General features: G+C 37.0%; 1 long non-coding RNA gene across 1 annotated transcript; it reads right to left on the bottom strand.

The window, feature by feature from the left end:
• Nucleotides 1-1,629: 1,629 nt before the first annotated feature.
• LOC309632182 lies at nucleotides 1,630-26,823 on the bottom strand. Its single transcript, XR_014246776.1, has 2 exons — nucleotides 7,621-26,823; nucleotides 1,630-7,276 (listed from the first exon to the last, which is right to left on the bottom strand). It is a non-coding gene; the product is annotated as an uncharacterized lncRNA (long non-coding RNA).
• Nucleotides 26,824-27,866: the final 1,043 nt, after the last annotated feature.

Raw genomic sequence — 27,866 nt, forward strand, 5'->3', positions numbered from 1 at the left:
CCTATTTTTAGCCTGTTTTATATTGTTATTCACAGTGGTCCATGCAATTACCCTCATATCTTTGTTCCTATAATGTGTATCTGTCTTTTCCATGAAGCTTACTCTGTTTCTAGCAAATACAGATATCTCTTTCACTGAACTCTGATGTCCCATGAAATCAATGCCACAAAATTTGATATTAGGGTTTTTTTTTAAATTTCTATTAGTTTTCTTTTTCTTTTCCTTGACCATAGTTCATGGGACCAATAGAGTAATGGGGATATGTTGGGTACTTACTAAACATGTGTTTATTAACCAGTTGAACCCTTTTAATGATAATAAAAGATGTAAGGATAGGAAAAAAGTAACTTCATGGTTATTATTTTAGACAAAAAATACAAGCAAAGGAACACTTGCACTCTAAAGGCACAGAGTTATCACAATCTCAACCTGAAATATAAGAAACTAAAACTTTGATGTCAAAATATTAAGCATATGATGGAGCTTATATTGAGTAATAAGATTTTGGGCCTTTAAAATATACAGTATTTTATATTTTATCATATGAGAAAAATAAGATTTATTGGCCTTAGTAGAAACTGTATAACTTACTGGAAATGGAGGTATTTGCTCCTTTTGTTCAATTATTAAATTCCAATAATGTGGTTATTCATTTCTGCTCAGGATCCACTCCCTTTTCTTTCTTGTCTTTGCCCATATGTTGAACTGTTTTGTGCTTCATGCCTCCCATATCATGAGCATGTTTGGGCAACAGCTGTCTCTTACTATGATCCACTTGTTCTTACTGTGTCCAGGTTCTCTGAGTCTATGGAACATATCAGAAGTGATTGAGTCTGTGGAACATATGAGAAGTGATTTAGTCTATGAACTTAGTCATTTTAGGTTAATTGGAAAGGGCATAATAAGTAACACTTTATCCTTCCATGTTATGTCATGTTAATGTTAATTTGTTTTAGCTCTGTATCCAGTACTATTTGTGACATGGCCCATTATTAGGAAAATGAGATATCATTAATATTATACCTCATCTAATTTCTCCCTCAGTAGAAACCATGGAGGAGAGAAAAACTTAGTTAGGATTTCCAAAATTCCATTCACTTCATTTAAAAATATATACAGAATTACTTTCATTTCCATGATTGTGTTGCACTCTTTTAGTATAGTCTAGATTTTTGTTCAAATTGTTCTCTCTTCCTACAATTTACTTTTCACTGCAAATATCACAGAGAGTTCAGGTCCCAGCTTAGTCAGCATTTCTTTCAGGATAATGTTCCTGTACTTTTCCTTCCCCATTTATTATATTTTAGTTTATTTCCCTAGTATCATGAATTTCTGCTCTCATGGCCTTTTTCATATTATATTTTAAATGATTGCCCATCTTTTCCACTGGTCTCAAAGTTTAAAGTCTGGTGGGAAAGAGAGACAATATTTTTCTCCTCCATTGTGCCCAGTTTTTGGCTCGATATAGAGGATCAAAAACTATTTGTTGAATAGTGAATGTATGCAGTAATATATAAAAACTTATCAAAATGCATATTCTATACTTTGATTTCATAAATGAAGCACATATGTATAACTTAAACTATTGCTTTAATTCCAGACTTTTACCAGCAGGGCTTCATTTCAATATTTGGAATTTTATTTTATTTTATTTTTTAAATTTTATTTATTTATTTATGGCTGTGCTGGGTCCCCGCCTCCGCGCGAGGGCCCTCCCCAGCCGCGGCAAGCGGGGGCCACTCCTCATCGCGGTGCGCGGGCCTCTCACCACCGCGGCCCCTCCCGTTGCGGAGCACAGGCTCCAGACGCGCAGGCTCAGCAATTGTGGCCCACGGGGCCAGTCGCTCCGCGGCATGTGGGATCCTCCCAGACCAGGGCCCGAACCCGCGTCCCCCGCACCGGCAGGCAGACTCCCAACCACTGCGCCACCAGGGAAGCCCTGGAATTTTATTTTATAAAAAAAACAGGAAAATATGTGTTCTTGTAAATTTATCAGTATGATAACTGAATCATTTTAATGAATATTTTTGGTTTATAAAATGTAAAAATTCAATTTAATTATTAAACAAGGTATTGAAATTTAATACTTTTCATGTTCTAAAAAATAACTTTTAGAAAGGAAGAATTCATTTGGGTAAATTGTGAGAAAATATATCCCAAATAGATTTCAAAATTGTTTTTCCAAGTTTAAATTTTACATAATGCAATAAACATTTTGTTTTCAATGAATCTTCATTTGGTATAATTCAGCTTTATTGTTATATGGTAATAAATCTTATTTTCAAAAGACATGTGAGTATGCATTATTTATGTAGAAAACCTACTTTTGTGAATAATAAAATTTAGTTTTTATTAAAATATTTGGAAATAGATGATTGAAGGTCTAACACACATATTAGTTTACAAAATCCACAGAGAATTATGTTTATTTTTCCTCATATTATCACCAAATGATTAAAAATATTTTTTAGAAAAGTGGCTTTTGAAATTTTTAATAATTTAATAAGGAATTTCTTAAGATTTTAGTCTTTAAGTAATATCTAACATTTATTGCTGTATACTCCCACAAATTATTTAATCTCTATAAATTTCAGATTTTACATATTGAAAATAGAGATAATTTGTGATACCAGAATACCTCAGAGAGTTCTAAGTAATAAATAAATTATATAAATAAAGCCCTTAATGCAATGCCTGTATCATGATGTGATCAAAATATTATTACTATAAAATATTACTATAATTATTTTGATATTGAAAGTTAGTTTGCTGTCATTAAAAACAATTTAAATAGTTTTCAGAAAATATCTTGGTTTAACAATTATACTAAACATTCATCCCATTATTTTTAAATTTTAGCTAGAAACATTAATGAAGAATCACATTCAATTCATATGAGACCTACAAAAATATATAATCAAATCAGGACATGTTAATAATGATAGACTTCAGGGAACAGCATTAAGCAGTAGGTTATATTAGGCTAGTTGGCATAGTGTATGGCTTGTTATCTAAGTGATAAAAAATTTTTCAAATTTCTTATATTTTAGCCTGAAAGGCATAATTCTAAAGCTAGCTACTTCAAATCATAAACTCCCAATTACTTATGAATATTTTCCATTATTAACCAAAATGTAAAGGACAAAATAGTGTGAATTGATTCATTGCCAAGTTATTTATGTTTTCAAGTTGCATAGCCTATTTATGATGTGTTAATAAGATAACCTTCAATGTAATGTTACTATGTAACTTAATATTTAGGAGATATTTTTTATTCCATTAGGGAGGTTTATTATCATTAGGTTAATACAAAGAAGATGAAAGTCCTACAAATTTCTTTTTTTAAATGAGGTTTGATTAGATGTATTATTTCTGATGATTAAAATAATATAAACCTTCATACAGTAGACACAAAATAAATTTTGCATTTCCCCCTGTGTTTTCTTTTGGGAGTTTAATAGTTTCAGCTCTTATATTTAAGTCTTTAATTCATTTTAAGTTGATTTTTGTATATAGTGTTAGGAGATAATTTCCAACAAAATATTGGAAGCATTGGTTATGTCTAGGGGTTAGTATTTTGTTCTTTTAAATTTTCTTCATAATGTTCTCTATGCCTAAGATTTTCTGCATGTTTTCTGCATAAGATTTCCTACTATAATCAGAAAACTTAATAAAGGTATTGTAAAGTCAAAAAAAGATATTCAGATTGCAAATATTAGTAACCTGTAATATCAGCAAGAATTTCTAAGTGTGCTGGTGTTGGTATAATCCTCTTCCATAGAAGAAACTCAAAACGCTTTTGGTTTTCTCCACTTTTTTTTTTCTTTTTGATAGTTGCAACACATTTAACTATTAAAGGGTACATATCCAAAATGATGTAAAATATTCCATGAAATAATTTGTAAGAAAAGGCAAAATCACTGAGATAAACAATGTGGCATTACTTAGTGAAGTATTTGTACACACTATGACCAGATTTCTTCTCTTAGTTAGATACTCTAGAGAAATGATTTAATATATATTCAGGAGACATTAAAATAATGCTAATAGCAATATTGTTCATCATTACAAATGAAAATGAAAAGAATAATAATTAATTATGTTACATTCATACAGTGGAATCAGGATCACCTCCTTGGTCAGCTCTGGGACACCATTTACCTTGTCACACGTTTATATAGAAAAGTCTTCACTTTCAAGATCATGGTTACCACATGTAATAGTTTACAAGCAAAACTGTATGCAGGTTATAATTCTTCTCATTCTTAAATTATAAGAAAGATATTCTCCATAATTTATAGAACTGAAGACTTTCATATAGTGTGTGTGTGTGTGCGCACCTGCGTGCATGCATGTGCATATAAAATCTTTGTAAAGTTTTAATGGAGGAAATCCTGTCAAACAGATAGCCTTATTTCTTTCAAATATGAAAGACAGGAAGGGAACAATCAAGAATATGATAAAGTTTCCTATTATGAAAGGACATGATCATTATTTGCCTGAATATACCTTCTCAAAGACAGTTATAAAAAGTTTCAACAGTGAAAACTATTTGATTGTTTCCTTAATTATAGGTATTTATCTCATAAATATTTTTTTTAAATAAAGAATTTTACTTTTCGAATCTTAACTATGAAAATTCTACTTCCAATGACCAAAATATCCAAAAGAAAATCAAAGACCTTCAAAAAATTAAGGACAAAATAGTATTTTAAAAATTAGTTTGTCCAATATTTTAATCTGAATTAGTCATTCAAACAAGATACCATAGTGGATATATTTATATATATTTTTTTAATTAAGACATTATAATCTCAGAAGTTTGAGTTTCTGGTAGAAAATATTAATGCTATTTGTTATTATATTTCCTAGCAAACAAATTTAAGTTGCTGACATTTTACAGTAACTTTTATGTTTAGACAGTTCTCTAAACATAGAATGAAAAGAGAATGCAGCTTCCAAACCAACCTTCAGGCAGATTGATAAATCCATGCTTACCAACCTCAGCTGGGTCTTTAACATGCCCAGCAATCCTATCATGCTTATATAATTAGTTCTCTTGTTCCCATTCTCCTCAACTACTATTTAAGAATTTTTCCATTCTCCTCAAGTCTAACAACCTTCCAATAATTTCATCTTTCTTAGCTATTGATATCACCTCCTCCCTTAGAGAGAAATGAGTGTTCAATGCACCACAAAATGTGAAAATCTACTGGTATCACTAGTGTTATAGTGATAACAAGGTTATAACCTGTTATAACGAGGTTTCTCCTAACAAGGGTCCCTATCTTCCTTTCTTCTCAGAAACCTTTTTCTACAAAGATGATCTTTCTCTCCTAGATCTTTACTTCTCCCTGGTACTGTCTTATTAACAGTATTTAATTCTGTTTTTTTTTTCGTATTAAAATTTACTGAACTACTCCCCTCATCTCAGATCTTCTAGCCTACCATCCTATAAGTCCTCTCCACAGTAAGTCAGGCAAACTTCTTGACAGACAACTCTATTCATTTTCTCCATGTCCTTACCTACTTTTCATTTTTCAACCTAAGACTAACTACTTCCATGTCTACCATTCCGCTGAGAACTGTACTTGCCAAAATAACCTGTGGCTTCCTTGTACTTAAGTGCCAAGGTTCCTTTCAGTATTTACATAACCTGGCCACTCAGGAGCTTGGGGACTGATTATCCCTGCTTTTCTCTTGAATTGTTCTTTTACCCTTGCTTCTCTACCACCACAGTTCTTTGCTTTTCTTCCCAATTAGCGGGATGCTCTTTCTTAATCTCCTTTGCACACTCTGTTTCCTCTATATAATATATTTAATATTGAATTTCCTCAGTCTTCTATTTTAGGCCCTCTTCTTTCCTCACTTTAAATTTTCTCTCATACTTTAAAATGTCATTTATAGACCCAACTCTTTATATATTTCAAAATACCCTGGACAATTTCCTAAACAACCCCTTTGATCTCTAGACTAGGAATACAGATCATTTACAATACTCTTAGAAGGCAGCCTGTCTAGCACTGAACTCATCTTTCCAACCAAAATAATGTGCCTGCCAAATAAATAGAACCAACGTTTTAAGTATTTGTCCAGGTTGAATATCTTGGCATAAATCTTCTTTCTTTCATTTCCTTCACCACCAAACTAATTCAATAATTTGTTGGTTGTACAATAACAGCAACAACAACAAAAACAACAACAACAAAAGCCCTCCAAAAATCTCTCAGATTCGATCATCAATTTCTCTATATTAGTAATGCCTACCCTATTTCATGAAGCTTCTTAGTAACCTCTTTGCTTCAGTCTTTTTCATTGCTGTTGTTTGGTGTTTAAACACTTCTAGTCTTGTTTTTCTCCAATCCATTTCCAAAAGTGCAAACAGGTTTAACTTTATGACATACAAATCTGAAGTGTATATGACCTCATGTAAAACTCTTCAAGGTTTCTCATTAGCCTAAGATGAAGAACAAAATTCGTATTAGGATTTATAAGTTAATAATTTCCTAAATCATACTGTAACTCTCTAAAGTTAGTTCTCAATTCTTCAGCCATGTTTTAATTTCTCAATTACACCAATCTCGTTTTAGTTCAGGTTATCACATGTTCCCATTAATTCCTTCTGCCTAGAATTATCTCAACCATCCCCAAGTTGCTCTTTATTTAATTAATTCCCACTTATTATTTAAGTTTTAGCTTCAAAATCATTTTCTCCAGGAAAACTACCCTAATTATCCATGCAAATTGCATTCATCAGCTTCGTGCTCTTTTTTCATACTGCAGTTGGACTTCAGAACAGTCCTCTGAACTCGTGTCATATCTTCTACTTCCTGTTTGATATGTTTACTTGGACAATGCATAGGCATCTAATAATTAACAACCCCAAACCTAAACTCTTCCCAGAACCTGCTTCTCAGTTTCCCCCACAAAGTAATTGATAATTCTGTGTTAAATATCTTAGGATCATTCTTGAATCCTCTTTCCCTTATACTGTGCATCCGTGGTGGTTGTGTCTTTATATTTCCAGATCTCAGCAGTGTCTCACTGCCTCCACCACTGCTCTCCTAGTCCAAGCCATTGTTGTTCTTACATAGATGATGATAGCTGCTAGACCTGTTGCCCTGCTTCTGCCCTTGCTCCTTTCAGTCTTTTTCCAACACAAGGAGAGGACATGGATAAGGTTTGAGGTTTAGAGGCAGAAACTTGTAGAATTTTCTCTGTGAAGTAAGAGGAGGGGCCAAATGATTGGTTGGTATAAGATTTAAGGAAAATGGGGCTTCCCTGGTGGCGCAGTGGTTGAGAATCTGTCTGCCAATGCACGGGACACAGGTTCGAGCCCTGGTTTGGGAGGATCCCACATGCCGCGGAGCGGCTAGGCCCGTGAGCCACAATTGCTGAGCCTGCGCGTCTGGAGCCTGTGCTCCGCAACAGGAGAGGCCGCGATAGTGAGAGGCCCGCGCACCGCGATGAAGAGTGGCCCCCGCTTGCCGCAACTGGAGAAAGCCCTCGCACAGAAACGAAGACCCAACACAGCCATAAATAAATAAATTAATTAAAAAAAAAAAAATGAGGAGAAAAGATTGTTTAAAAAAAAAAAAAAAAGATTTAAGGAAAATGGACAATAGTTACAACAGTAATTGTAATCAATGTGTGATCAGTGTTAATGGCCAAGTTGTGAATGATATTGGGAAAATAATAATGAAAATGCTAATGCCAGGCCTCCAAGCAGGGTTAGACGAATTATAAAACCAGGAAGAGTTATATTTGAAATAAGGAGTTTAAGCATTAATAGGTGTCCTGCTAAAGTCAGAGAACATGCATTTAGTAATGACTGATAGAATAAGACGCGAAGTCTGAGAGGTGTATGAATTTGTCAGACGCGAAGTCTGAGAGGTGTATGATTTCACATGTGGAAAAATATCCGTTGATGCTGCCTGGCCATTAGGGAAGGCTATGAAGGGAAAATATTGATCTTTTTGGAGGCAAGCAGTATTTTAATAAATGGCCACTCAACAATATTTATTTAATCCCTACCATGCTAGGCACTGGGAAATAAATTTAAAAAAAGAAAAAAGATACGGCCTTCTCTATAAAATAATTTTGTATTTAATAAGTAATAGGGGTAAGTACACATAATAAAAATAGAATAAAACACAACCTATAAAAGAAATAAAGAAGACATTGCTCAGGATATAACCAGTTCCGCAAAAGCTGGGAAAAGGATAGACAGTCTCAAAAACTTCTGATATAGCAAGTTTTCTCAAAGCATATTAACCAATGGCAAAGAATTTTAATAGAATTAATAGGAAATTAACTTAAAATTTAAAAATTAGAGAGTATTCAGCACCTGATAAAGTTACTTAATTATAAACAATATGAGATATCTTATTTCTTTGCTATTCATAATGCAACACATAAATTCTGTGAAATAGATAGGAAGACCATATAGGTATTAGTTAAAATCCTCCTCTGAAAGCATTACTCCAAGGTATCTGGATTTTCAACTTAACAAATAGATTTTTGCATGTATATCTGAATAACTAAAATTAGCTAAACTTAATTTAAATATGAATATATTTGAAAACTAAAATCTGTCAGCATTAAGTTGTATGTTGCATGGCTGATAGTAATTTTTTTTTATTTTAATTGATTTATTTTTTCCAGAAGTTTCAACAGCATGCCTAAAATTGTTTGGTAGTACTTCCTATAAGTATGTGTAGTTAGATGGGAGACTGGGTCAAATGGAAGGACCATTTATTCAAATGAGGATATATAAATATTTATAGAAACTTTGCTTTTTTATTTCAAAAATATAGACATTCAAAATACTGTAATAAAGACAGTTGCTAACAAGACGGCTCTAGTAACAACTTTTTCAAGACAAAAAAGCCTACAGTGGCAACTAGCAAAGTCTTTTTTTATTCTCTACGATGTACTCTGCCAGCTTTCTTCTGTACCAGCTGCTATACAACATTGTCAGCCACATGCTCTTAGAGTCTCAATATGTCTTTAGGCCACAGAGTAGTAGAGCTGATACAATATCTGCAAAACTTTAAATTTAGGATATCTGATTTCTTGGCCTGACAGGAAAAAAATAAACTTTAAACTCATCAGTGAAAACAAAATTACTGATCAAATTTTTTTATTTTATAATGTCTTACTGTGGTAAGACATTAAAAGGGAGGCATGAGGTGAGTCTTCTTTCATTTGTTTTGTCATGAGTTGTTACACATGTGAAATAAATGTACAATCTCCTCTCATCCGTGGTGGTGAAAAGGGCAATACAGATAGTGCTCAGATAAGTCAATTTGTTCAACATCATATAAGCTTTAAAGAACAAAACAAAGCAAAACAAAAACTGCTGTTAAGAAGCAGCAAGACTAAAGGGATTAAGCTTCAGATATATGGAATATTGCCTTTTATGAATCTAGGCCTTTTTAAAAAATAATTTTACCAGCATTTTTTTTAAAATTTATTTTATGTATTTATTTATGGCTGTGTTGGGTCTTCGTTTCTATGCGAGGGCTTTCTCTAGTTGTGGCAAGCGGGGGCCACTCTTCTTCGCGGCGCGCGGGCCTCTCACTATCGCAGCCTCTCTTGTTGCGGAGCACAGGCTCCAGACGCGCAGGCTCAGTAACTGTGGCTTACGGGCCCAGCTGCTCTGTGGCATGTGGGATCTTCCCAGACCAGGGCTCGAACCCGTGTCTCCTGCATTGGCAGGCAGACTCTCATCCACTGCACCACCAGGGAAGCCCTTACCAGCATTTTTAATTCTCCATTCTGTGTTGGTCAAGCAGCTATGAGAGTATTCTGTATGATGAGATAAACTTTAAAGAGATTTAGAAAGACAAAAATGTTGAATTATATTCAAGTTAAATCTTTAAATAACTCAGTATCTAATGTTTATGTAGTTTGGTGTCAACTGAAATTTAAATGCAAAACCTAACATGGATCTCAGTGAGTTTTCTTTGACATTATAAACTAGGAAACTACTCTAATGGAGAGTCCAGGTCACATTTATGGTTATTATTTTCATGTAAATAATGATAATCTTGGGCTAAAGTTTGACCCTGGGAAAAGGTATGTATACTTTTACAATGAAACCTGTCATGGAGGAGAAGGAAAGAAAGAGTAATGGCAGTGGGGCTGTTGTAAACTTCTATGCTTTTAATCTCTTTTCCTATACAAGGGAAAGAAATATTTTGTTTATGTGCCATATCCACAAGGCTCAAACCAACTGAATGAGACAACAAAGTAAACTCATTCAGATCTCATCCAGTAAAAATAAGACTGAGTACAGTATTTCGTGTTAAGTTTGGAAAATATTACCACCAAACTGGATAGGTTCCTGAAACCCCGGGCCATTTTCTCATCTGGCACTGTGCTCAGAAATCTGTTCCAAGTGTAGCACTCAATCCCACCAGCCCACCAACTTTTCAAAAACCACACTTTCTAAATGGTTCTCGTGAATGAGAGAAGAACCAGACATTATGTCAATACGTTTGCCATCAGGACAGCTTCATGTTCTTATTTGTATCTTCAACAACAATCTTCAGTGTTGTGTTAAACTTACTTCTCTCTGCCTGCATGTTCTCTCATTTGCTTTTTCTCTGCAAAATTATTTAAATATTTCATACACAGGAAGCTCAGTTCTAATCTGAATACATATTAACAATGCGTTTTTAAAAATGTGGCCAGACATTGCAATTTCGCTGACTTAGTGTATATACACTTCTTTTTAAGAATCTCTTGGCTATTGCATTGGCATTTATTTATAACTATAGTGTTGCTATGTATACAACTATCCCTTTTATTTATTCTTTCAATAAAAGAGCACTTAGAATAGATTAATTGAATAAAATGTTTAAAAAAATGTCAGCACCTAAATTTTCACTAGTAGTAGGAAGTCAGTTAGCTATGGAATGGACCTTTATAGTGAAGTGTATTAACTTTGATTTATGCAATGTTTGAAATCAGAAACTTGTGAGCTGGACTGCTGAACTCCATTCTCCTTTGTTCTAAACAGTTAAACAGTCGAACATTTGGGGAAGAGATGAGAGCCAATGGTGAAAACATTTTAGAGCTGACAGTTGTGTGCCATATGCCAGGATTCTTTTACAAATGGAACAGTATTTAAATTCAAAATCGGTTTAAACACAATGTTGTTTTTTAAACATAGCCATTTAAATATTAACCTGTGAGTATTGGGGGGAAAAAGAAACTAACAGAATATGTTTGTCTTCTGCAGAATTCAACCAAAACTACTTTTTCTACCACATTTTCTGTCTTATTGGAATATTCTTAGCAATTAAAGACAAAATACCAAAAATCACTTAGACTCCTCCTTCTATTATACCTTACCCCAGTATCCAATAGTTCTCCATTTTATTTCTATTTCATCTCCTAACATCTCACAATGCATCCTTAGTATCAGTTTAGGGCCTCAGTGTCTCTCCTCATAAATATTGCCTGCAGGATGCAGCAGTGCCACTGGAGTCTAATGGTCCCCCTAGAGCTGTACAGTGCACGACCTATGTGGGCATATGGGATGATCATAATTACAACAGTAATTACTGGCACCTCTACCCTATGCAACTGTCCTCTAATCCTCCATTAGAGTTTATTTATTTTTTAAGTGAAAATTGGATTCATAACCTCCCTAGTATCTATCTCTTAGTGACTTCTTATACAGGATAATTCTTGTCACCACCTATGGATTAACCAGTTTCATCCATGAATGCATTTTTTGCTGTGGTGTTACCAAACTACTTTGAGTCTTCTTAACATGTTTCTTGCCTCTATTAGGCCATGTAACTTTGTCTGAAATGCCAATTGCACTCTTGTTCAACCAAAAATTACAATTCATTCTTCAAAACTTTACTCAGTTTCCATCCTCATTAAGACTTTGCTTTCCTGATTCCACAATAAATATAATCAATCACTCTTTCCTCTATGCTTAGTCTGCTGCTTGAGCATACTTTTACTAATAATTCCACTACACTGTACTGAAATCTCTTAAAACTTACCAGAGAGTGAGTTTCTTGAAGGCAGGGTAAATGCATTTCATCTTTGAAACTAAAATGACTTCACCTATAGAACATACTCACCAATTTTGATAGAAACAAATCATACATATAATAAAATCTTAATATAGGAAGTTTCTTTTGAAGGAAAAGTTTCTTTGTAAAATTATACTGCTGAGCATTATGTTTCCTCATAACATCTGTTTCAAGATTAAGGAAAATTTATTTGAATGCAATGAACCTATGTTGCATATCATAAACATAAGTTCATTTATTGCTTTCTGAAATTGTTCCCCCATCTGCCTATTAAATCAGTGACATATAGATGTGTATCTGTTTTGTGAAAAGGTAAGAGATGAAGCGAACATAGTAAGTAATCTTTTTCAAAAGTTATGAAATTTGCCAAGCCAATTGATTAAGCAATTCTTAAAATTTCTAATTGTTTTCAATCTAAATTATTGTTTTAAATCTAAATTAAATGTTGATTTCATCATTGTGTTAGTTTGCTATGCTGTTGTAATAAAGTACCACAAACTGGGTGGCTTAAACAACAATTATTTATTATCTCGCAGTTCTGGAGGCTAGAAGTCCAAGATCAAAGTGTCAGCAGAGTTGACTCCTTATGAGGACTATGAGAGAGAATCTGTTGCATGCCTCTCCTCTGGTTTCTGCTGGTTTGCTGGCTATCTTTGCCATCCCTTGGCTTGTAGAAGCACTACTTTTATTTCTGCCTTCATCTCCACAAGACATTCTCCCTGTGTGTGTCTGTCTCCAAATTTCCCCTTTTTATGAGGACATATTATCTTGGATTAGAGCCCACCCCAATGACCTCATTTTAGCTGAATCACCTCTGTAAAAACCCTATATCCAACTAAGGCCACATTCTTAGATACTGGAGGTTAGCACTTCAACATACAAATTTTGAAGACACAATTCAACTCATAACAGTCATCACATGGAAAAACTAGAATATGTGTGATAGAAGACTATATATCACAAAAAAAAATTGGCTTAAGAAGGCAATTTATGAATGTCAGATAAAAGGCACAGTACCTGTTTGACGGAGGCTAGGTGTATAAAGTACAGATGACCTAAGTTCATGTCAAAATATGGTACAAAATTGCAAGTACGAATTTACTCCTGCGTGTTGCGAAAACATTAGAATTTTTTGTAAACAAATTAGGTAAGGTCTTACTGATTCAGTAATAGTTATAGCTACATATAAATAAAACATGAGAAAAAGTAGTCTTTTCTGTCAAGACTTCCCTGGTGGTGCAGTGATTAAGAATCCGCCTGTCAATGTAGGGCACACGGGTTCGAGCCCTGGTCCGGGAAGTTCCCACATGCCGTGGAGCAACTAAGCCTGTGCGCCACAACTGCTGAGCCTGCACTCCAAAGCCTGCAAGCCACAACTGCTGAGCCCACGTGCCACAAATACTGGAGCCCACGCACCTAGAGCCCATGCTCCGCTACAAGAGAAGCCACCTCAATGAGAAGCCCTCCCACCGCAATGAAGAGTAGCCCCCGCTCGCCACAACTAGAGAAAAAACCCCCGCGCAGCAATGAAGACCCAGCGCAGCCAAATAAATAAATTAATTAATTTATTTATTTATTTAAAAAAAAAAGTAATGGGCAAAAGAAAATGAAAAGGATAGACAGATAAACTGACTGACATGGTCCATATCTGTGGTTTTTAGAGTTTTCATTGTTCTCTTACATTGATTTGCATTTGATAAAAATTAAAACATATTTAAACTTTATTTTTATGCTAATCATATTTTTATTTTATATTAAAAGGAAATTACCATTTGAAGTGTTTAAGTGAAACACTCCATAATTTTATTTTTCTGTTATCTCTATCTCCTTTTCCTATATTTCACATTAAATTAATTTTCCAAAAAATAATCTACGTGGTTACATTGATAAATTGGAAATATAGAATCCTCTTCCTTGTTATCTCCAAAGAAGTACAGTACTTTCATATAATTTGACAGCCAACTCAAATTCTTTTGAAAAAAGGTGAAACATATACATTTCAATACATTCAAAACACGTATCAAAAAAATAAGTTCTTGGGCTTCCCTGGTGGCGCAGTGGTTGAGAGTCTGCCTGCCGATGCAGGGGACACGGGTTCGAGCCCTGGTCTGGGAAGATCCCACATGCCGCGAAGCAGCTGGGCGCGTGAGCCACAGTTACTGAGCCTGCGCGTCTGGAGCCTGCGGTCCACAGCAAAGTGAGGCCGCCGTGGTGAGAGGCCCGCGCACCGCGATGAAGAGTGGCCCCCGCTTGCCATAACTGGAGAAAGCCCTCACGCGGAAACGAGGACCCAGTGCAGCCATAAATAAATAAATAAAATTAAAAAAAAAAAAAAAAGCTTGCCTTCAATTTAAATAAATAAATAAATAAATAAATTCTTGTCCCTCAAAGTACATCTCTTTTGTTCTGTATTTATTTTGGTATGCTACTTGATGAAAAGAGAGCTTGAGGATTAATGCGGAAAGCCATGTATGTTATCAGCATTCATTTAATCCACCCAGTTTATTAATAAGGATTAATCAAGCAATTGTTACATGTATAACACTATGAGGCAACATGGGAAATAAGAGAAGTAGAAGACATGATTCCGGACTTGAAGATCTTAGTGTACACTTGGAGAGACACAACTAATATGTTTAGAATATAAGTGAGGTAGATTCTAATCTACATCTGCAAAATGTGTTTAGTGCCAAAATAGAACAATATTAGAATGTTACATTGAAGCTAGACTCTTTTATCTAAAATTCTACATTTTTTCTAAGTTTCAAAGTATAACATAAAAAGCCAAGCCATACTAGAGACTGAGGAAAAGGAAAAAAATCTGTAATACCCTGTTCTTATTTAATTTTTTAGATTTTATCATGGAATTTTACCATTGTTATTTTAAAAATATCACATTAGATATTATTTATCTTGATTACTGAAGGTTTTGGCATTCTCTTAAATTTTGCACCCAAGGTGAGTACCTTACTACCTTCACCCTAGTCCCAGCCCTGCGTACTTATGTTAAATGCTCTTTTCCCTTGTATACCTTGCATATCATCAAGGATTTCCTAATTTTAAAAAAAATTGCATATGTATACATGGAGTTTGTATTTTTTAATAATGTTCCTTGCCTTTTATGAACTGCTAAACTCTACCAACCCACAGAGAAAATTAGACTTTTACTGACAAAGTGGACAGTTTAGATTAATGCTAACATCTCAGCTTTCGCTTGATTTTTGTGTTGTCTACTTATTCATGTGAAAGCCTTGAGCAAAGCAACTAAGGCATTTTAATATCTTTGTCAGGTTTGATTGTGAAATGTTTATAAAATGTGCTTTGAAAGCATGACTGGGGTATCTTGGGGGAAAAAGGTGGCTTATGAGAAGAAAGTGCATTTGCTTATTGTTACGTTTTTAGTCTGTAAACCTACAACATACAGCCTTTCAATCAGGAAACTTTTTTATTTGATTCATGTGTGAGAATACATGCAGTAGAAAAATATATTATTAACTTAGATTTCATATATTTCGGGTATGAGTCTGGATTGTTGACTTACCAGCATTCAGTAATATTCAGAGGAGATTTTTTGCTTTGGCTGAAAGTCATCTCGTGGGAAAAAATGCTCAAGTGATCATACGCCCCTGTCTGAGAGGATATTCATCCTTACCAAATTGCTGCGTGCTGTTTTCTCTCCTTGACATTCCTGCCAAAGACTGCACTGGCATTAAAAGCCAATTATTTCTCATTCTTAGAATCCTATAAGATTTCCAGAGCCACATCACAAAGAGGCATACAAACCCCGTACCATCACTGTGCTTATGGGATTATTTCACAGTACAGATTGGACTAATATTATAGCCTGCAGGACTCCTAGCTTCTTGGCGTGAGGAGAGTTTCTAGTATTTTGCAGAGCAATTAATGCAAGTAAAAAAAAAAACTTTATCTCTACTCTTTAAGATCCTTTAAAAAAAACCTCTAAGAATATTGTTGTCTTAAAAATGTTTTTTAAACTACTTGTTGCTGAAATTGTTTTTGTGGAGCTTTAAAGTGAAGTAACTGCATTGATAAAATATTTTACCGACCATTGCATGGTACAGGCTACAGTTTTGAATCATATAATCAGAACCTTATAAATGAAGAATTTCTTAGAAGTCATCCAGCTAAATGTCCTTATTTTTAGAAGAGGAAACTAAAGCATCAAAAACTAAATGACTTATTCAGTGGCTTATATCTACTTAGTGACAGAACCTGTATTGGAACTGAGATCTTCTGTCTATAACTGCAAAGTACAGTGATTGCATTTCCTGGAAAATTGAGTGGTAATTTCAATATAACTTCATCAATGATAAAAATGCTTAAGAAGAAGATGTCCTAGGTAACAAAGTTTCTATTTTTTCCTGACTGTAGTGTAACCATTAAAAATAGTAGATGCTATGGTCTGAATGTTTGTGTCATCCCAAAATTCATATGCTAAACCCCAATGTGTTGGTATTTGGAGGTAGGGCCTTTGAGAGATGATTAGGATTAGTTTAGGTCATGAGGGTAGAGCCTGCATGAAGGGATTAGTGCCCTTACAAGAAGATGAAGAGACCAGAACTTTTTCTCTCTGTCATTTTAGGATACAGGGAGAGGGTAGTTGCCTGTGAATCAGAAGGTGGGCCCTCACCAAGAACATGACCATGCTGACACCCTGATATCAGACTTCCAGGCTTCAAAACTGTGAGAAATAAATGTTTCTTATCTAAACCAGTCTATCTAAACCAAGAGGAAATATTTATTGGTAAAATCATAAGGATGTGGGACCTCTTAAGCAAAGAACTTTAGCTCTACTCCACGTAGAATAAAGAGACATGAGGAGTTTCAGTCTAGAAAAGGGATATGGCTCTTTCGTTCAAGATCACACCAACTACATGGGGTGAAGATGTTTCTCCACCTCTTTCCTGCTGTCTTTACATCTCTGCTTCCTATTTCCTCTAAGTAACTCTTAACTACGCTACACACACTCATAGGCACTTACGTGTGCATTCACCCCAACCGCACGTGCATACGAACACACATACACAGCCACCCACCCCTCACTTCTTCCATAAATAATACTCTTCAGAGATAATACCATCAACATATATATTTAGAATAATATTTAGAATATAATTTATTTATTTCCATAAATAAAGGTTTATGGAAAATCCCATAAACCCAAAACAATAAATATTTCTTTCACTCTGCAAGGAAGCAGTTCTGCTAAACAAGCACCCCAATGTTTGACTGTAACCACTATTTCAGTAAGTTTTAAGTCATAGTCACTACTTAAGTATGAGATCAATCAAAAATTCACAGTTTTTTCCAAGAACGATAGATGAGAAATTGCTTTGTATTTATAAATATAAGAATAATTCTAGGGATTTTTCCAAAACAAATTGATTTCTTCCAAAGTTTAATTGCTGTATCCAAAAAATGCTAGAAATTTTTAAATTACACTTTGAAGCTTCAAAAAAATTTATTTAGATTCCAAGTTACCTGGATATGTAATATTCTTAAAGCAAGACTTGATGATTAATTGGTGTAGTGTGGTAGGGGTTAAACATTTTTGGCTTGGACAGCTAAATGGAATGTGATGCCTATAAGACAATCCAGAACTGGTTTCCATGGAATCACTGGGTATATGTGATTCTGGAACTTAGATGAAGGACATGGGCTAGAGAAAATACTACTGGATTCCTCAACATACAGATGGTAACTAAAGCCAAAGGAGTGGACAAGATACTGAGGGGTGAGTAGGCAGAGTTAGAAGAGATGGGTGCAAAGGACTATGCCCTGAACATCACAAACATTTAAGGCACAGACGTAAAAAGAGATAAAGGGGCCAATAACATAGGATAGGATGCAGGGAATTGTGATTTCACAAGAATGAAAAGAAAGCCCTTCACAAAAGAAAATCAGGTCAATAGTATCAACTCTTACTAAGATATCAAATAAGATATGATCTAAAAATCTTCTACAGAATTGGGAGCAAGGCAATAATGTGACACTTGGTGGAGAGCAGTTTCAGTGGAGTTATGAGAGGGCAGTATAGATGGCACTGGGCTGTTGGTGAGTGAAATGTGTTCACCTTGGACAGTAAGTGTTTAGACTTTAAATAAAAGAATCCAACAGACCTGTAGCTGAAAGGGGAAGTTTCATGAGGGGGTGGTAGATCAAGATTAGGTATTTGGATTTGTTTTATGCTTCTCATCCTAACATGGAAAAAGTTTGTTTCAGTTGAAATACAAATGGAAGGTAGCCCAAGGAAAGGGAGAGGTTGAAAATCCCAGAAAGAAAAGACAATCTCTGGAGTAAAGTCTCTGGGGAAAATAGAACCCAGCACCCAGGCCTTAGATAAGGTGGGAAGGCTTCTCCAGACAAAGAGAAAAGGAGAGTTACACTTGCATATCAGTTTGCAAGATCGGTTCCAAGCTGTTAAGAAGCTTCCTTTTGTTGATTTTTTAAGTCTGTAAATAAAGAGGTATGGTTATTTTCTAAGACTGAGGTGAGGGATTATTGAGATGAGAAGTTTGAGCTATATATATCTCCTCATATGTCTTTCCATCATGTAAAATTAAGTTTTTCAAAATTATCCTTTGCTTCAAATAGTCTCTCTTTTTTTTCTTTACTCTTTCTGTAATGTTCAATTCTCCAGATTTTCTAGCTTTTTTAGACTCCTTTCTCTCACTTTGAGTCTACTCCCTGTGTACTTTCAACTCATCTAGGAAGTCAGCAGTCTCACTGTTTCTTTCTTCCCAATGTCTTGCATTGCATTGTTCATTTCTCTTTAACCATATTGGTATTACATCTATAATCGATAAATTCCTGTGTCATTGTTATAGCTTTCCTGTTCTTAGCAGCCCACCTTCTTTCCACATCATCTCGCGCATTGTTGGCAGATTACTAAACACTGCATCAACTTGTCATTCCCTTGCTAAAACTTTCACTGTTTCCCCTGTGCTGACAGGATAAAATCCAACCTCTTATCATGAAATACAAAGCTCTTTATTATGGGCCTAAACTACCTGTAACAATTTATGTTCAAGTAATGCCAACCAGATTGGCAACTTCGACAACAGCAAGAATATGTTCTTTTGATCCATATCTCATTTCAGAATTCATAACACTGCTTTTGTCATACTTTTCCTCAGTTTGGAATATGACCAGTTCTATAAAAAGCTGACCTTTCAAGTACTTTGTATTCTGAGAAATCTACCTAGACTCTCTTCCACCAATCTCCTACCTCTAACTTAAATAACATTTATATTGAAGACAAACAGATGACCAAGAGGCACATGAAAAGATGCTCAACATCGCTAATTATTAGAGAAATGTAAATCAAAACTACAATAAGATATCACCTCACACCAATCAGAATATCCATCATCAGAAAGTCTACAAACAGTAAATGCTGAAGAGGGTGTGGAGAAAAGGGAACCCTCCTACACTGTTGGTGGGAATGTAAATTGGTACAGCCACTATGTAGAACAGTATGGAGGTTCCTTAAGAAACTAAAAATAGAGCTACCATATGATCCAGCAATCCCACTCCTGGGCATATATTTGGAGAAAAACATGGTTCGAAAGGATACACGCACCCCAGTGTTCATAGCAGCACTGTTTACAATAGCCAAGATGTGGAAGCAACCTAAATACCCATTGACAGATGAATGGATAAAGAAGATGTAGTACATATATACAATGGAATATTAGTCAGCCATTAAAAAGAATGAAATAATGCCATTTGCAACAACGTGGATGGACCCGGAAACGATTGTACTAAGTGGAGTAAGTCAGACAGAGAAAGACAAATATCATGTGATATCACTTATATGTGAAATCTAATAAACAATGATACAAACAAACTTACTTACAAAACAGAAACAGACTCACAGACTTAGAGAATGAATTTATGGTTACCAGCAGGATAGAGTGAAGGGGAGGGACAGATTGGGAGTTTGGGATTGACATCTCCACACTGCTATGTTTAAAATGGATAACCAACAAGGGCCTACTCTATAGCACAGGGAAATCTGCTCAATCCTCTGTAATAACCTAAATGGGAAAATAATTTGAAAAAGAATAGATACATGTATATGTATAACTGAATCACTTTGCAGTACATATGAAACTAACACATTGTTAATCAACTCTACTCCAGTATAAAATAAAAATTTTTAAAAAGATTAAAAACATAAAAAAATTTTAAAATAAGTAACATTTATGTTATTTACCATTGATTTGGCAAATATTCCAACTTTCCTTTTTATTATATGCACAGTGTTATATGTTAAAGTTTAAGAGCCAGGGCTCAGAAGTTAATTTCCTAAATTTAAAACTTTACTCAATTCTATTTCAAATTGGTGACTTTGGTAAATTTTTTAAACTTCTTTATATTTCATTTTCTTCATCTGTAAAATGACTTCTTGTGAAAATCAAAGGAGAAAATTCATATAATTTTATATATTGCTTACCAAGTATCTTGAACATGATGAATGCTCAATATAGCTTAGAATTATTTATTATTGTTATCATTACCACTATTTTGTTGTTTAACTTTTCACTTTCTTCTCAAATGAAATTTGATGACTTTTTGTAGCCCTCAGAGTCAAATATAGTCCCTTGCTTAACCAGGTGTTCAGAAAATACTCATAGCAACATCTAACATACGTCATGATATTTCATTAATTCAGCAGTATTTATTTAATAGTTTTTATATACAAAGTATAATGTTTAATTCAGAGAGAGCTCATGCTTTGACTATACACAAAAACACACATATATTCCCATACATACATGATGCATAGGTATAAGCACAGTATGTCTAAAAGTGAATTATGGTATCCCTTTGCCCACTAAACCTGCTTTTTCCTGATTTTGCCGTCATCTCCCCAACGACTGCAAATGGGAAATAAGAATTTTGAAGATCCTTAACTTCTCTCTTTTTCATCCCCTTTCTCTGTACCGCTTCCTAACCACATGTTCATTCAAATAACCATCAAGGTCTGTCAGATTTAGCTCTGAGATATCTGGGGAATCGGATCCTCTTCTTTATTCCCATTTTTTCTCTCCTGTACGCCTGGAGTCTGTGATATCCTTTTACCTTCTCTTCCTGCATGTTGTAAATGCCACATACTCCATCTTTCACACCATCTCTAAATTTATTGTTTGGACTCAAAGCAGGCACTTAATACATACTTGTGGAAGGTGTTAAAGACCTGAATAAAGTTAACCTCTGATTATGTTACCTGAAATAACCTCTAGTCCATTTGGTGCCTTTGTGAAAATTAGATAAAGCTCTCCTTTCTTGAGTATAGGTAAACAAATGCAAACATACATATTTTTTAAGTAATTAAACTTAGAATTTTATTGCACAATGTAATATGCTGGTGCTGGGGAGCTTTTCAGAGCCCCTAGGTCCACGTGTGCCCAGACTTGCCCTCTCACAATGCCTCTCCCCTGTGGGATCGCACATACTTTCAGCAGCAAGCACACTCCACATCCTACTCCCACCCCATGTAACATCATGTTTACAACAGGAAGAAATAAAAGTGACTTCGGGGATTTTTCAAAGCATGGTCCAGACAGGGAACAGCTGAGGTCACTTGACTGTGCCAATGAGTCTATGTGTCCATGCTTTCCTGAGTGTGTGCCTGGCCACATGTACAGCATATGGTTATATAGTGCAGGGTTCTCCCTCACTGAGTCAGTTGTGAGGACTAGTACTATTCCTGCTTACTCTTAAGCTCTCACACAGGTAGAACATGTTTAGGCTGTGAACATGTCTGATAAAATGACATCCATGGAGTTATGAGGCCCTTATGCAGGGCACAACCCAGACAGACACAGGAAGAGCTTTTATGTTATCCTTCCATTTCTCCTTATCCTACTTCAGGATAAAATCTAAACAATTTGTGGCATTTAAATTACTTGACGGTTTCATCCCTGCATCCACAGCCTCATCCCCTGCTCCTATACACAAAGAAAATTTGAATCCTAAAGAACTGTTTTCAGATCACCAAGGAGTGTTATAATATAGTATAGTGAGATGGTAGTATAATGATAAAATCCCCATTTCATCACATGTTAGTTGTGTGATCTTAAACATGTAACATGTTTCATCTTAGTTTAATTTCATTTTTATCTTATGTTTAAGTTTATAAGATTTCTTCTGGTTAAAATACAAATTGCTTCCTTTTGCTTGTTGAAAATTCTTACATATAATTAAAGTAGGCATTTTGATTGAACATTGATAATACAATCTGAAAAGTAATAAGGAGCCATAAAACAATTTTACTTAAAATAGGGTGGTAGGTCAAAAGCATGAGCGTAATCAGAGAGGGCTTCAAGAAGGAGGTGTCACATAGGATGGGCCTGAAAGGAGGATAAACACTAAAGAGAAAGGTCACAAGAAAGGAGCTATCTATTTAGACAAAAATATGCTGAAATACAAAATATTGGGATTTGTAAAAGGAAAGAGATAACTGCTTTTCACAGAATCATGAGATATGAGAAAAAGAGTAGAGGAAATAAAAGAGAAAGATTGTTTAATCCAAAACTGTGGGTTCTAGTTTAATAAAGTTGACCTTTGTCCTATGGGTGATAAAGGGCCATACATTTTTCTTGAGGAGAAGGTAGACATAACCAGAGTTGTACTTGAGGAAAATTTATCTGATAGTGGGAAGATGAGTAGAATTGCCCAAAAAGGGGGTATATAACTTTCTCTCTTGCTTGTGCTTGCTCTCACTCTCTTTCTCTTTTTTTTTTTTTTTCACTTTCAACATATTGCTACTCCAAAATTTCCTTCATGGGTATGCTGTTAATCAGTCAACACCACCACCTCCACCTTCTACTACATAAACCTCAAACACAGACCAAATTTGTTACCAATTCTTGACATTTCTTCTTACGAACAAACTGCCTCAGGTAGTACCTTGCTTATATTAAGTATGTTAGGGTTAACCACAACCACTGTGATCTGAGCCATAACCATCTTTCTCCAGGATTACTGTAGCATGCTCCTAATTGATCTCCCTGTTTGCATTACTGACCCTCCTGAGTCGGTCCCCAATAAGGGACCTTCTGCCCTGTGTCTTTCAAGCCAATAGAACAAAACCCAGTTCGGTTCATAAGCAAAGGGAAGCTTTATTCTTTGATCAAAGAATGGAGAGGTGCGAACTCGTGCTCTAGAGTATATGCAGTCCAGAGAGGCTGGGGGCAGGGCTGCTTTAAAGGGATCTCATCAGCGGGGAGGGGCCGGAGTTCTCTCACGGCTGGGGTGGGCACAGCTCTGCTGTCTGTTCAGGCTCCAGATGGCAGTGCCGGGCACAGTGTCTCTGCACACGGCATGCCGTCACCATCTTGAATTGCGTGTCGTGCGCAGCACTTCTTCACCCAGCCTGAAGAGCTGAAGTGTCGTTGGCACAGACATTTCGTACCAGGAACTCTGGTCTGAAGTGCCAGGTTCAAGGTCTCTACATGGGGCACTCTGTGAGCAAGTCAAACTAGACTAAGCACAAAGGAAAAAAGGTTAGACTTTATTACCCAGATTCTATTTTTGTTTCCCGGGAATTGTTAATGGGCTTTGCCGGTGACAAATCCTTCCTCTGCCTCTTGTCCTGCTCCTCAGTCTTGAGGGGTGCAGAGGGACACAGTTTTGTCTTCTGTAACTACTTCTTGCTGAGTGTGGACGTCATCATAACCCCAGGTAGAGGAGCAGAATTTTTTCCAGCCACCTTTAGATGTGTTTGATGGTTACCAGGCCTCAGCCCTACCTGTTTGTATCTCTGAGCGACCATCATTTGTCTAACCTTTTGGAGACAAAATGTCCAAATATTAGCAAAAATATTAGAATATTAGAATAATGGTCACATGTCAAATTTTTTCAGAAAATGACGGTATCTAGGTTTTTTGCCTGTGCCCTGATGTTGAGGTCACTGCCATGGCCTGAATATCCCTGGTTACACTTTGGTTGTTTTTTGCACAAGAAGCTTCAAGTCAGAGAGAGGCTCACATGAGTAGTCAAGGGGGTCCATTGCCCCAGGTTGTCTCTCTGGAGGTTGGGGCTCAGGGCCCTCTTCATTCCAGTGTGAACTCCCCTGCAACTTCAGAGGAGAGTGGGTGGTTAGGATGACTAAGTAGGATCTGTTCCACTTAGGAGTGAGCTGACTTTGTGGGCTGCCTGTTTTCCAGGTTTTTAGGTGCACCCCATCTCCTGGAAGGGGTGGAGGGCCAGATTGACGGGCGTGGGCAGCCCCCAGTCACCATATTCTGTGAGAACTTTCATGGTCTCTCCTACCTGGAGGGCACACTTGAGTTGTTCCATTTCAAGGGGGTTAAGGTGTCCCTTCTCTCAGACTTGGGGAATGGTTCTACTGTAACAGGAGTTTAAATGCACTTAACTTTAACTTATCCTTTGGGACTAACTGCATGCAGAGCAGAGCAATCAGAAACAACTTAATCCAGTTTTCTTGAGTTTCCTAACATAGCTTGGCTAAGGCCCGTTTCAGGTCTGATTGGATTGCTCTACTTTCCCCAATGATCGGCGTCTCCAGCCTGAATGCAAGGTCCATTTTCTGCCCAGGGCACTCGTTATCCCCTTCTTCACTTGAGAAACAAATGCTGGACCATTATCGCTTTGTAGGGATCCTTGGAGTCCAAACCTGGGGATTATTTATTTTAGTAGTGCCTTAGCCACTTCAGCTACAGTTTCAGTTCTAGCAGGGAATGCTTCTATCCACCCAGAAAATGTGTCTACTAGCACCAAGAGATACCTGAAATTGCCCAGTACTCTTTTCATGACAGTGAAATCCATCTGCCAGTCTTCTCCAAAATATGTCCCTCTGGTCTGATAGATCTTATCTGGGGGCCTCTGGGGGGTCGTGCTGGGGTTGTTCATTGTGTAGATGGGGCATGTGTCAACTATCTGATTGATTATACTTTTCATGACAGGAGTTATCATGACCTATAATTAACCAATTATAAAGCACTTCCCTCCTGTAGTGAGTTCCTTGATGAGCTCCCTGATGGCTTGTGCAGTTTGAGGAAAGAAGTATTGCCCATGTTCATTAACTAGCCACCCATGGCCTCCTAGAACTCTATTGAAGCCCCATTTTGGGGCTTTATCTAATTCTCCCTTTGTGCAGATTGGAGAATAATTGGATGGATCTGGCCTTTGAGGTGTGAAGAGGGGTAGTTGCTGAGTTGCTGGCTCTAGGGCCGCCCTTTAGCAATTGTGTCTGCCTTGTTGTTTCCCCTTGTCACCTCTGCATCTCCTTTTTGGTGAGCCCTACAATGAATCACTGCCACCTTTTTTGGAAGTGGTACTGCTTCTAAGAGCTTCAATATGCTTTAAGCCATGTTTCACACGTTAATTCTCCACAGTAAGCATACCTCTTTCCTTCCAGATAAACCCATGTGCCTGTAGGATGTCATATGCATACCGGGAATCTGTGTAATCATTTAAGATCTTCCCTGTCCCAAGCTCTAAGTCTCAGGTGATGGCTGTCCACACCACCTTTTGTGCAGAAGTCCCTGAGAATAGGGTTCTTGCTTCTATGACTTATGTCTTCTATGACTGTGTATCCCGCCAGGCTTTTTACCTCTCTCATAAAACTGCTCCCATCTGTGAACCATTGCTCTTCAGCATTTGGGAAAGGCTCACTTCCTAGGTCAGGGCAGGACATCTAAAATAGATCGTGTCTATGGTTTCTATACAATCATGCTTCAGGGCCCCTTTTTCTCTGGGTAGTAGGGTGGCAGGATTTAGTGTGTGACAGGTTTTTATGGTAGCCACTGGGTTGTCTAAAAGCATAGCCTGAACTTGAATAGACCTTCTGGGGGATAGCCATTCATTTAGAGCTTACTAAACCTGAACCTGTTGTGCAGTCCAAATAGTGACTGGCTGACCAAACAATAACTTTTCATCTTCCTTTAGCAGGGTTGTTGTAGCTGCTACTGCCTATAGGCAAGGAGGCCATCCCTTAGCACTTTGATCTAATTGTTTAGAGAAAGAAGGAACCACCGAGTAAGGGGTCCCAGTTTTTGAGCTAATAGTGCTGATTTCCTTTCTCTCATGAATGTAAAGGTCAAAGGATTTAGCTAAATCTGGGAGGAACAGGGCAGGGGCCTGAAGAAATTGCTTTCCTAGTGCTTGAAAAGCCCCTTTGCATTCTGAATTTCATTCAAAAGGATCATCATCCTTTCCTTTCAACTTTTTTATAGAGGCCTAGCTATTAGATCATACTTAGATATGCAGATGCGGCAAAAGCCAGCCATCCCCAGGAAACCCCTAAGCTGTCTTCTAGTTTTAGGAAGGCAAGGCTGCAAGTGGCTTCTTTCCTTTCCTGGGGTAGGCTTCTCTGACTTTATGTGAGAATGAAGCCTAGGCAGGTCACCCTAGCCTTTTTCTTAGACACCTTATATCCTTTATCAGCTAAGTGGTTAACGGTGGTTACAGTATTTTACAGAGGCCTCCTTAGTAGGGCTGGTTATCAGAATGTTGTCTACATACCGGAGGAGGGTTAGGTCTTTAGCTAAAGTTTCTCCAAATATGGGAGGGGCGTGGAATTTTTAAACCCTTGGGACAGGACTGTCCAGCAGTATTGTTTTTGTTGCATGTTTCGGTATTCCCCACTGGGTTTCTTTACAGGGAAAATGAGGTTATTATAGGCTGATTGACATGGTCTAATAAGGCCCTGGTCAGTTAGGCCTAATGGTTCTATGAATGCCTGTTCTTGGGCCTTCCCTGATACCCCCATAGTTTTACAACTCTTGTGACCAAGTTTGCCTGATCTGGTGTTCAGAACTGAGTAAGTGGCTTTGGTGTCTAACAGAGATTCAGCAGGCTTTCCCCCTATGTCCAGTGTCATCCGGGACTTCTCAAGGGTCAATTGGAGTGCCAGCTGAGGGTCAAACGGAGCTGACTAGTCCCATTGTTTTTTTGTCTGTTTGGACCATCTGCCTTTGAGCGTAGTGACCAGGATCTACCATTTCCAACCCCCTTCGGGTGTGGCTAGGGCATTCTCTCTTCTAGCGTCCCTCTTGTTTAAGTATGGTACACTGATTGGATCTAGTTTCCTTGGCTTGCTGTCCCTTGGTGGTGGCCGGGGGTCACTCACCACAGTCCAGAGCCTCTGTGGGTGGCCAGTCCAGATTCCCATGCTGACTGGTTGACATTGGAGGACAATAGCCACATACCAACCTTGGGATGCTTTTGCACTCAGGCATCCCCGGTGCCTTTCCCTGAACTTGGATCAAGTGTCCTTATTCCATTTTGTCAGGCAATCCTTATTACCTGGGCCTTTTCCCAGTCTCGCCACTTGTCTTACGTGGCTGGCCACTTTGCTTTACCAAACCAAAAGTGACTATGGAGAATGCTATGTTGACCTCTGGATGTTGTTGAGGAGGGCAAAAAGCCCTGATGCAGCCACTATTGCCTTGTACAGGGGTCAAGAGGACAGCACTACTGGTGAGACAGCGGGCAAGACTGCTGTGGCTCCCTCTTGTCCACAGACCCCCATGTCCCTGGGGCATCCAGTATCGTGGGAAGGCCAGCCAGAGGCAGTGAGCAGACGTGTGAGTTTCAGTCTCTGATCCCCAAGGATGCCACAGTATGATCCCCTCAAGGTGGCTCAGTTCAGATTACTCTGGGGGCTACACAGTATGCATACCACACCTGGGTTCAAGTTGCTGGGCAGAGCTGCCAAAGCTGCCAAAGGCTGCTGCCTTTCTACCACATCAGAGTATACTCAAAGATCAGTCATTCTCATATGAACCTCCCAAAGTCTCCGCTGTCCTCCCA

The sequence above is a fragment of the Balaenoptera borealis genome, assembly GCF_965194805.1.
Source record: "Balaenoptera borealis genome assembly, chromosome: 7".
Lineage (NCBI taxonomy): Eukaryota > Metazoa > Chordata > Mammalia > Artiodactyla > Balaenopteridae > Balaenoptera > Balaenoptera borealis.